We start from the raw sequence: 8782 nt of genomic DNA on the forward strand, positions 1-8782 counted from the left end.
TAACAAAAAAAAAAAAAGCAATGACAACAACATAATAAAAATTAAATAAACTTAAATAAATATACCTAACTAAAATGACGAGTCGAAGATAAATGTAGAAAGAGTTGAAGAGAATGAAAATATAGTGAAGAATAATGTGGTGGATAAAATGGAGTTTAATATAATGAAAATAAAGTGGAAGAAAGGGGTGGAGAAAATGGAGTTTAAGATGAAGTAGAGAAGAGAAGAGAAGAGGAGAAAGAAAGGAGATAGGATTCGGCCGAGAGAAGAGAGGTTGAAGGGAAGGGGAAATTTGTTTGCGGAAAAGAATGAGCTAGAATGAAAGAAATTTAGGATTTTTAAAGAGGACAAGTCGTGTACCCGGTACACAAATTCCCTGCATGAAGGACAGATGGCATAGTCGGGCATGTGAAGGAAGTCGTGTAAATTTGGCAGTCAATGTTACTGTTGACTGCCATCTGGTATGTCAGGTACGGAAGTTATGTACCCGATACACAACTTCAGTCATAAGTCGTGGACCGGGTTCACGACTCCAGTCAGTTGTCGTAGATCAAGTACATGACTCCGGCCCAAAGTCGTAGACCTGGTTCACGATTTAGCAAAGTCGTGTACTCGGTACACGACTTCGCTGCTCTAATTTTGACAATAGTTTTTGAAGAACCCTATTTTTGACATTAGTTTTTAAAAATGCATTATTTAAAAAAATTTCATCATATTATTATTTTTTTTAGTTAAATAAGCCCTCGAGAAGCATGAAAATTACTATTCATTCATCCCCTTCAAGCAAGATAAAACCCTAGCCGCCCAAGTTCAACTCCGCCGCTGTCCTTTAGCCTTGTCGTCATAGTCAACCGCATGCCGTCACCCATCCATTCTTCCCGTCGTCGACCGTCCCAAGCCACATGTATTGACCGTCGTGCATTGCTCATGACTTCACCACCCATCTCGTTTCGTCCGCCTTCCATCGCATAACCATCGTCATTCACCACCTTTCGTAGCGTCAAACTTCACATCTGTTGCATTGGCCACCATTTGCGAACCACTGCCCGAGCGTCACCTCCTCGCAATCCGTGCGTCCCAACCGACCTTCATTTCGAGCCATGTCTTTATGTAAGCCGAGTCGTCCTTGTCCACCAAACCGTATGCACGAGCTACATATCCCTTCCAAGCCGAGCCTAATTTCTTAAGCCAAGCAGCCAACCCAATTTTAGTCCTTTTTTTCACGTATTTTTTGGTAAGTTTTGGTGAGTTTTAATGGGTTTTGGTTAATACCCATGAGATATTAATTATTGGATCCTAAATTTTTAATTTTGGATGAAATTGGTTAGATTTAACTGGAAGTTCTGAGCTGTAAAATTATCCCAACCAAGGATAAATTGGATTCGACCTCAACTTTGGATAAGTTGAATTAAATGGATTTGTGGGTCTTTAAGCAATCATTAAATTTATTATCTTAGTTATTTTTTTCCTTACTGTTTAGGATTTATTCTTAGGAAGCTGTCTATTACTGTTAAAACTATCTTGGTTAAGCTAATCTCAAAGTAAGAGATTCTCCTACTAAACCCTTGTACTGAAGTAAAAGTTTGCATGTGATATTCTTATTATGCATTGATGTAGCTAAAATGCACAATGTTTTGATATTGATGATGACTGATCACTAGTACAAATTTGAGTTTTAATGACACTACAAATCAAAACATTGTGTTGTTAAAAATAAAAAAGGGTAGGGTGGGAGTAAAATGTGTCGTTGAAAATAGAAGTGACACACTTTTTTTTGACACATTTAAAGTGTCATTAATTAATGACAAATTCTTTGTGTCATTAAATAAATTTTGAAATAAAAAAACTAAAAATTTAAAAATTTCCAATTCCCTCTTCGCGCGACATTCCAAAAGAGTTTTACAATTTTCTCAACATGTTCTCTCTCTCCCTACCAAAAAACGAAAATAACGTAACTCATCTCCAAATCTAAGAGACTGTCGTCAAACCCACTAAACTCACACCGTCGAACAAGCAAACCCCGTTGAACAAGCAAACACCATCGAACAAGCAAAATTGTCTAAGGGACTGCCGTCGAACCTACCAATCTAAGAGACTTCCGTCGAAGAATCTTGGCCACTCCAATTTCTCTTCTCCCTCGGCTACTAGAAAAATGGGTTTTAATGACACTACTAATCAAGATATTGTGTTATTGAAAATAAAAAAAAAATGGGGTGAGGTACAATTGTGTCGTTGAAAATTATTTATTGACACAATTCTATTGACACAATTTAATTTTTCTTGACACATCTAAAGCGTCGTTAATTATCAACAATTTTTTTGTGTCATTTAAAAAATTTCGAAATGAAAAAACCTCAAATTTCTAAATTTGTTAATTCTCTCTCTCACGCAATTGAAATTATATGACAATAGCATATTTTCTCTTAACATTTTCTCTCTCTCTACCAAAAAACGCAAAAGTGTGTGCTCTCTCTACCTATATCATGCATATATTCATTATTTTTATAGTTTTATACAGAATTAAAATCTTCACTCTATTACGAACCCAATACAATAAAAAACACTTAAAACAAAGTCCGAATAAACAAAAACAGGTAAATCGAAGATCAAAGACCAATTTTCTCTCCCACTCCTCCCTTCTCCACTCTCCTTTCTATTTTCCCTCGACTAACACAATTTTCTCTCCACTCCCATCTTCTCCACTCTCCTCCCTATTTTCCCTCAACTAACCCAATTTTCTCTCTCACTCCCACCTTCTCCATTATAAAAATACAAAGGAGGATTTTTTTGGAGGGTAGTTTGAGATCAATTGGAAAGGTCGGAAAAAAGAAATGTAACTTTTTTTTTTAATTTCTTCTCTTTTCCTTCCCTTTTGAGGGTTGAAAAAAAGCTAAGTATTATGTCGTCTTCAAAGGTAACTTTTTTTTTAATTTCCTTCTTTCCTTTCCCTTTTGAGAGTGTGATCAATTATAACGATGTAGTTTTTCAAATTTGTTTTTGTTGTAATTTCGTTAATTAATTTTAAGGTGACTTTAATTTTGTTAGGGTTAGGCCTGTTACGCTTAGGCCAATTGGGTTTACTGTAATTTTATTGTTTGCTTTTATTGTTACTTTAAATTTAGGTCAATTGAATTTATTGTTGTTTAAGTCAATTAAATTTATTGTTGCATCAAATTTAGTAGGCCAATTAATTTCAATGTGCTTCAAATTTGATTTAGGTCATTTTATTAATTGATTAGACTTGTAAAAGACAAAATAGTTTGTTAGGTATTTATTTCACAAAGCTGTATTATTTCTCGACTTGTATATTATATTAGATATATTATTTTATATTATATTATATCTGATATATTATTTTATATTGTTTTTAATATATTATTTTATGTTATTTTCAATATAGTATTTCTCAACCTGTATATTATATTATTCCTCAACCTGTATTATTTTTCAACTATATTGTTTGTTGTATTATTTGCCAGATCATTTACCAACCTGTATTATTTTCCAACCTATATTTGTCATATTTCACGTTGTTTTGCTAATAATAATAATAATAATAAGAATAATAATAATAAGAATAATAATAATAATAATAATAATAATAATTATTATTATTATTATTATTATTATTATTATTATTATTTGGATTTTTGGAGTATGTAAAATTTTAAAGTGTGTGTTATTTGTTACATTGTTTGTTGTTTTCTTATAACATTGGTTGCAACTTTTGTTCATGGAATAACTTTGAGAATGATGTTAACTTAATTTATCATGGACTCCGTTAGGGATCAAATAATGAGTTAATATATTGCATATGAAACAACAAATGTATAACTTACGTAGTTTGCTATTCATTATTAGTGCTTTCGAACTTGCAAGAAAGAAGAAGCCCCTGTGGAGGGTAATCAAGATATGGAGGTAGGGATTTAGTAAAAGAAAGAGGTAAGGGTACTTTATGTTTTGTAACGTAACTTAACTATTTTATTTTAGGAATTAGGTTAACATGTACTTAGGAATGTTGCTTTGACTATCATGCAGTGGTAGCCATTGAAAATCTATTTTATGCGATCCGCTTAGACATATGTTTTAGAAATCATGTTTGACATGTATTTAGGAACTTGATATTTTGTTGTGTTGACTATTCTGCAGTTATGATAGTCATTGAAAAGCTATTTTGTTCAATCCACTTAGACATGTGTTATAGGAATCATGTTGTTTTGTATTTACTATGGAGGAGGGGGGCTAAGGGTAAGTTTATGCTAAGTTTCAACTTGATGCAAACTAGAACATTGTTTGGTCTGTAAAGATTGAATCAAAACTTATATTTGCAACATTTATATACTATGCTTATGCCTATGCTTATGTAGTCTGTGTTTTCTTTTTTTAATCTTTTGCATTCCTTATGGGTCTTTTTATTAAAAACCTTGGTTGTATGAACTTTGGACGTTTATTTTGAAAAATTTATTGGTCTGCTTATTAAGAAGGTGATTTTTGTTTGGCATGTATTTAATATTTATGTTTATGCTTATGCTTATGCATTTTCCGTAATGAATGTTGGCTAAGGTTCATTTTCTTCAAATTTGCAGGTAGTTGAAGAATCCATGGACCATGGTATCGATCAAGTTCTCATTTATAAGTCAGTTTGATTAGATTAGGTCACACATACATGTAATATTACGGTAAATTTATCTTTTAGATTATTGTAAAATCTTTACCGATAATGTAAGTTATATTTTTTATTATCAATATAAATATCTTTCCAAACATATGTGGGTAATGTTGAAATTTAGTATTTAATTTTTTTTAAAGAAGAAATATATGACAGAAAAATATGTGTTGCAAAAATGAAGAATAACGACACCAAACATGTGTCGACATATAAGCCTTTATTAAACAAAAACATTATCGTTAAAGCACATTTCTTGACAACAATTTTGTGTAACGAAATATTTACAACGACAATATATTAATGTCAAGTTATATTGAAAGGTGACACACTTAAAGCGCCATTATAAGAGTATTAATGACAATATTGGTGTTGAGTGATAGATAATGGTGACACATTTAAATTGTCAATGTAATAGTATTAATGACGATATATTTGTGTCGAGTGATAGATTACGGTGACACATTTGAAGTGTTAATGTAAGGGTATTAATGACAATATATTTGTGTCAAGGTATATATAACAGTGACATATTTAAAGCGTCAATATAAGGTTATTAATGACAATAAATTCGTGTCGAGTAATAGATAACAGTGACACATTTAAAACGTCAATCTAAGAGTATTAATGACAATATATTAGTGTCAAGGTATAGATAACAGTGACACATGATTTGTGTCAATATAAGGGTATTGATGACAATATATTGGTGTCGAGTTATAGATAACGGTGACATATTTATTGTGTCAAGGTAAAGGTATTAATGACACAATTTTGGTGTCATCTAAGCATATTTAATGACACATTTTTCAAAGTGTCGTTAAATAGTCTTTCTTGACAGTGGCTTTAATGATGCAAAAATTGTGTCGTTGAAAGTCTTTATAACGCAAACTTGCGTCGTTAAAACCCAAATTTGTAGTAGTGGTTGCACTTGGGTTGATTTTAGGTTTGAAAGTCACACTTGGGCTATTTGAATCATTTTTAGCACATTCTTTTGGGTTTTTGGATGGTTTGAAACATATGAGGTTTTTTTTTTTTTTTTTCTTAAAGTACATATATCATTTGTTTTTAGATGTTTTTATACTTGATTCATTAGAAACAAGCAGTTAAGATTTAGCATGTTTTTATTTATTTTAATGTATCTTTTTCAAGTTTATGTAGTTTGAAGGAGTATTTTTTTTAAGACTTTCTGACTGAGTTAACTACTTTTTGTTATTGCAACTAAATAATTAGAAGCATACAATTTTAATAATAAATGTAAAAAAATTAAATTCGTTTTTGCCACTGTCTATGTGTGACTAAAAATATGTTGGCAGTTAGAAAGCTCTAGCGACGTTTTGTGTATGGGCATAAAAGATACAAATATTATCTACCGGCTCATCATTCATGGTCAACAATCAAATTTCTATCTAAGAAATGTATTTGGCACATATCTGCCGACAAATGTAGTTTTTTTGTCGACAAAAATCTTTTTGTTGGCAGAAACAATTTTTGCTCACAAAACAAACATGGTCATAAAGTCTATTTTTGCTGCCGTGATGATGGTCATGGGTAAAAAGACCTTTCTATAGACGTTTTTTTCGTGGCCAAAAAAGCTATTTTTGCCGACGTGATGATGATCGTGGACAAAAGTACCTTTCGACCGACGATTTTTCGTGGCCAAAAATGTCTTTTCTGCCCACGATTTTAATTGGCCTGGGCAGTTCTACTAATGCAACGTTGAGAACGTTGGTAAAGGAAAAAATGATGGGGTTTCGGCTACGAAACGTGTCCAGGCAAAAAAAACGTCTGTAGAAGCTTTGCTGACGTTTTTCTTAAGATCTGCCCATGTTTTTCTATGTGGCGAGATGAAAATTCTTGTAGTGTCGAGTATTTTGGTTGCTTTATCCTGGGGGGACGTGGCAATACGAAGAACTATTTGTACTCTGAGTAGAGCCGCGAAACGTCATAAAGTTAGCATGTTCTGCTACTCAGACTTTCATTTAATAGTTTTTATTTTTCTCGTTCAGTTCAGGCGTTCACAAGTCTGTGCATTTTGTCTAGGCGACCATCAACCAGTGGACCAGTCAACCTCTAATCTAGGTGAACATAATCAAGGCAACTCCAAGCGTCCAAGATTCAGACGCTTAATTGTTTCTTCATTGCAGTGTCCACTACCAATTCAGACATCAAAGGCGCCTGCGTGAGGAGAAGACGACATGTGTCATGCGTAGATTGGTTGAAGAGTGGAGAAGGTGCACACGTGAAGTCTTTCGAAAATGGGGAATAAAGGAATACGCTCGGTTGGGATTCGAACTCACGACCTTGAGGTGTTTACGCGCGTGGAAGTATTGAATCTTTTTTGTTATTTACCAATTGGTCTCTGATCTTCGATTTACCTGATTTTGTTTGTTCGGACTTTGTTTTAAGTGTTTTTCATTGCATTGAGTTCGTAATAGAGTCTAGATTCTAATTCTGTATAAAATTATAAAAATAATGAATATATGCATGATATAGGTGGAAACAGCCTAGGCTTTCGCGTTTTTGGTAGAGAGAGAAAATGTTGAGAGAAAATATGCTATTGTCATATAATTTTAATTGCGTGAGAGAAGGAATTAACAAATTTTGAAATTTGAGGTTTTTTTATGTCGAAATTTTTTAAATGACACAAAAAAATTTGTTGATAATTAACGACGCTTTAAATGTGTCAAGAAAAATTAAATTGTATCAATAGAATTGTGTCAATAAATAATTTTCAACAACACAATTGTACCTCACCCCATCTTTTTTATTTTCAACGATACAATTCCTTGATTAGTAGTATCATTAAAACTCATTTTTCTAGTAGCCGAGGGAGAAGAGAAATCGGAGCGGCCAAGATTCTTCAACGACAGTCTCTTAGATTGGTGGGTTCGACGACAGTTCCTTAGACAGTGTTTGCTTGTTCGACGGTGTGAGATTAGTGGGTTTGACGACAATCTCTTAGATTTGTAGATGAGTTACATTGTTTTCCGTTTTTTGGTAGGGAGAGAGAGAAAAGGTTGAGCAAATTGTAAAACTCTTTTTGAATGTCGCGCGAAGAGGGAATTGAAAATTTTTGAATTTTTTGTTTTTTTACTTCAAAATTTATTTAATGACACAAAGAATTTGTCGTTAATTAACGACACTTTAAATGTGTCAAAAAAAATTGTGACAATAGAATTGTGTCAATAAATAATGTGTCACTTCTATTTTCAACGACACATTTTACTCCTATCCTATCCTTTTTTTTTATTTTTAACGACACAATGTTTTGATTTGTAGTGTCGTTAAAACCCAAATTTGTACTAGTGATTTTTCTCGTTCAGTTCAGGCGTTCACAAGTCTGTACATTTTGTCTAGGCGACCATCAACCAGTCAACCTCTAATCTAGGTGAACATAATCAAGGCAACTCCAAGCGTCTAAGATTCAGACGCTTAATTGTTGCTTCATTGCAGTGTCCACTACCAATTCTAACAATTGTCAATTGCCAACGCTTTAATGGTTGGATGGTGCTGAAATCTGGTCACAGCCTGTTAGGGACACAGGGGCCCATTTTGAATGGTTGGATCGCGTCATTGAAGCTTTGGTTTGTCTGTAATCACTGCTGAAAGAATGGGTAAAGTTGGGTGTTTTTCATTTTTTTTTTTTTATTTTCTCAAAGTGTCGAAGAGTTTTAGTGAGCGGTGACTCTCTGTTTGGTGATTAATTTATGGTGTAGGGGAGTGATATTGTTTGGTTAATTGTGTTGGCTGGGTGTGATCCTAGTTGGTTGATTATATAATATTTGGATACCCCTACTTTTAAACGTAATCTAAATATTAATTTTATATTTAATTTAAAGTAAATTTTTCAAAGTGAGAAGAGAATTATCATGTTGAAATTGGAAGGTAGTGCCCAGAACACACTCCTGGAATTTGTAGGAGCCAATGTGAAGGATGAACAATTACTCTCAACTTTTCCATTTCTGAGTAAATGGATGGAATTGCCTATATGAACCCTAGATGGTGAAGGAGAGAGAGAGAGAGAGAGAGATAATAACAGCTATCCATAAATAAATAAAAAAATTTAATAGAGAAGAGGCTAATTGCAACCATAAAGAAATTGTAGCAGATAAT

The sequence above is a fragment of the Cucumis melo genome, chromosome 8 (assembly GCF_025177605.1).
Source record: "Cucumis melo cultivar AY chromosome 8, USDA_Cmelo_AY_1.0, whole genome shotgun sequence".
In the NCBI taxonomy this organism is placed as follows: Eukaryota; Viridiplantae; Streptophyta; class Magnoliopsida; order Cucurbitales; family Cucurbitaceae; genus Cucumis; species Cucumis melo.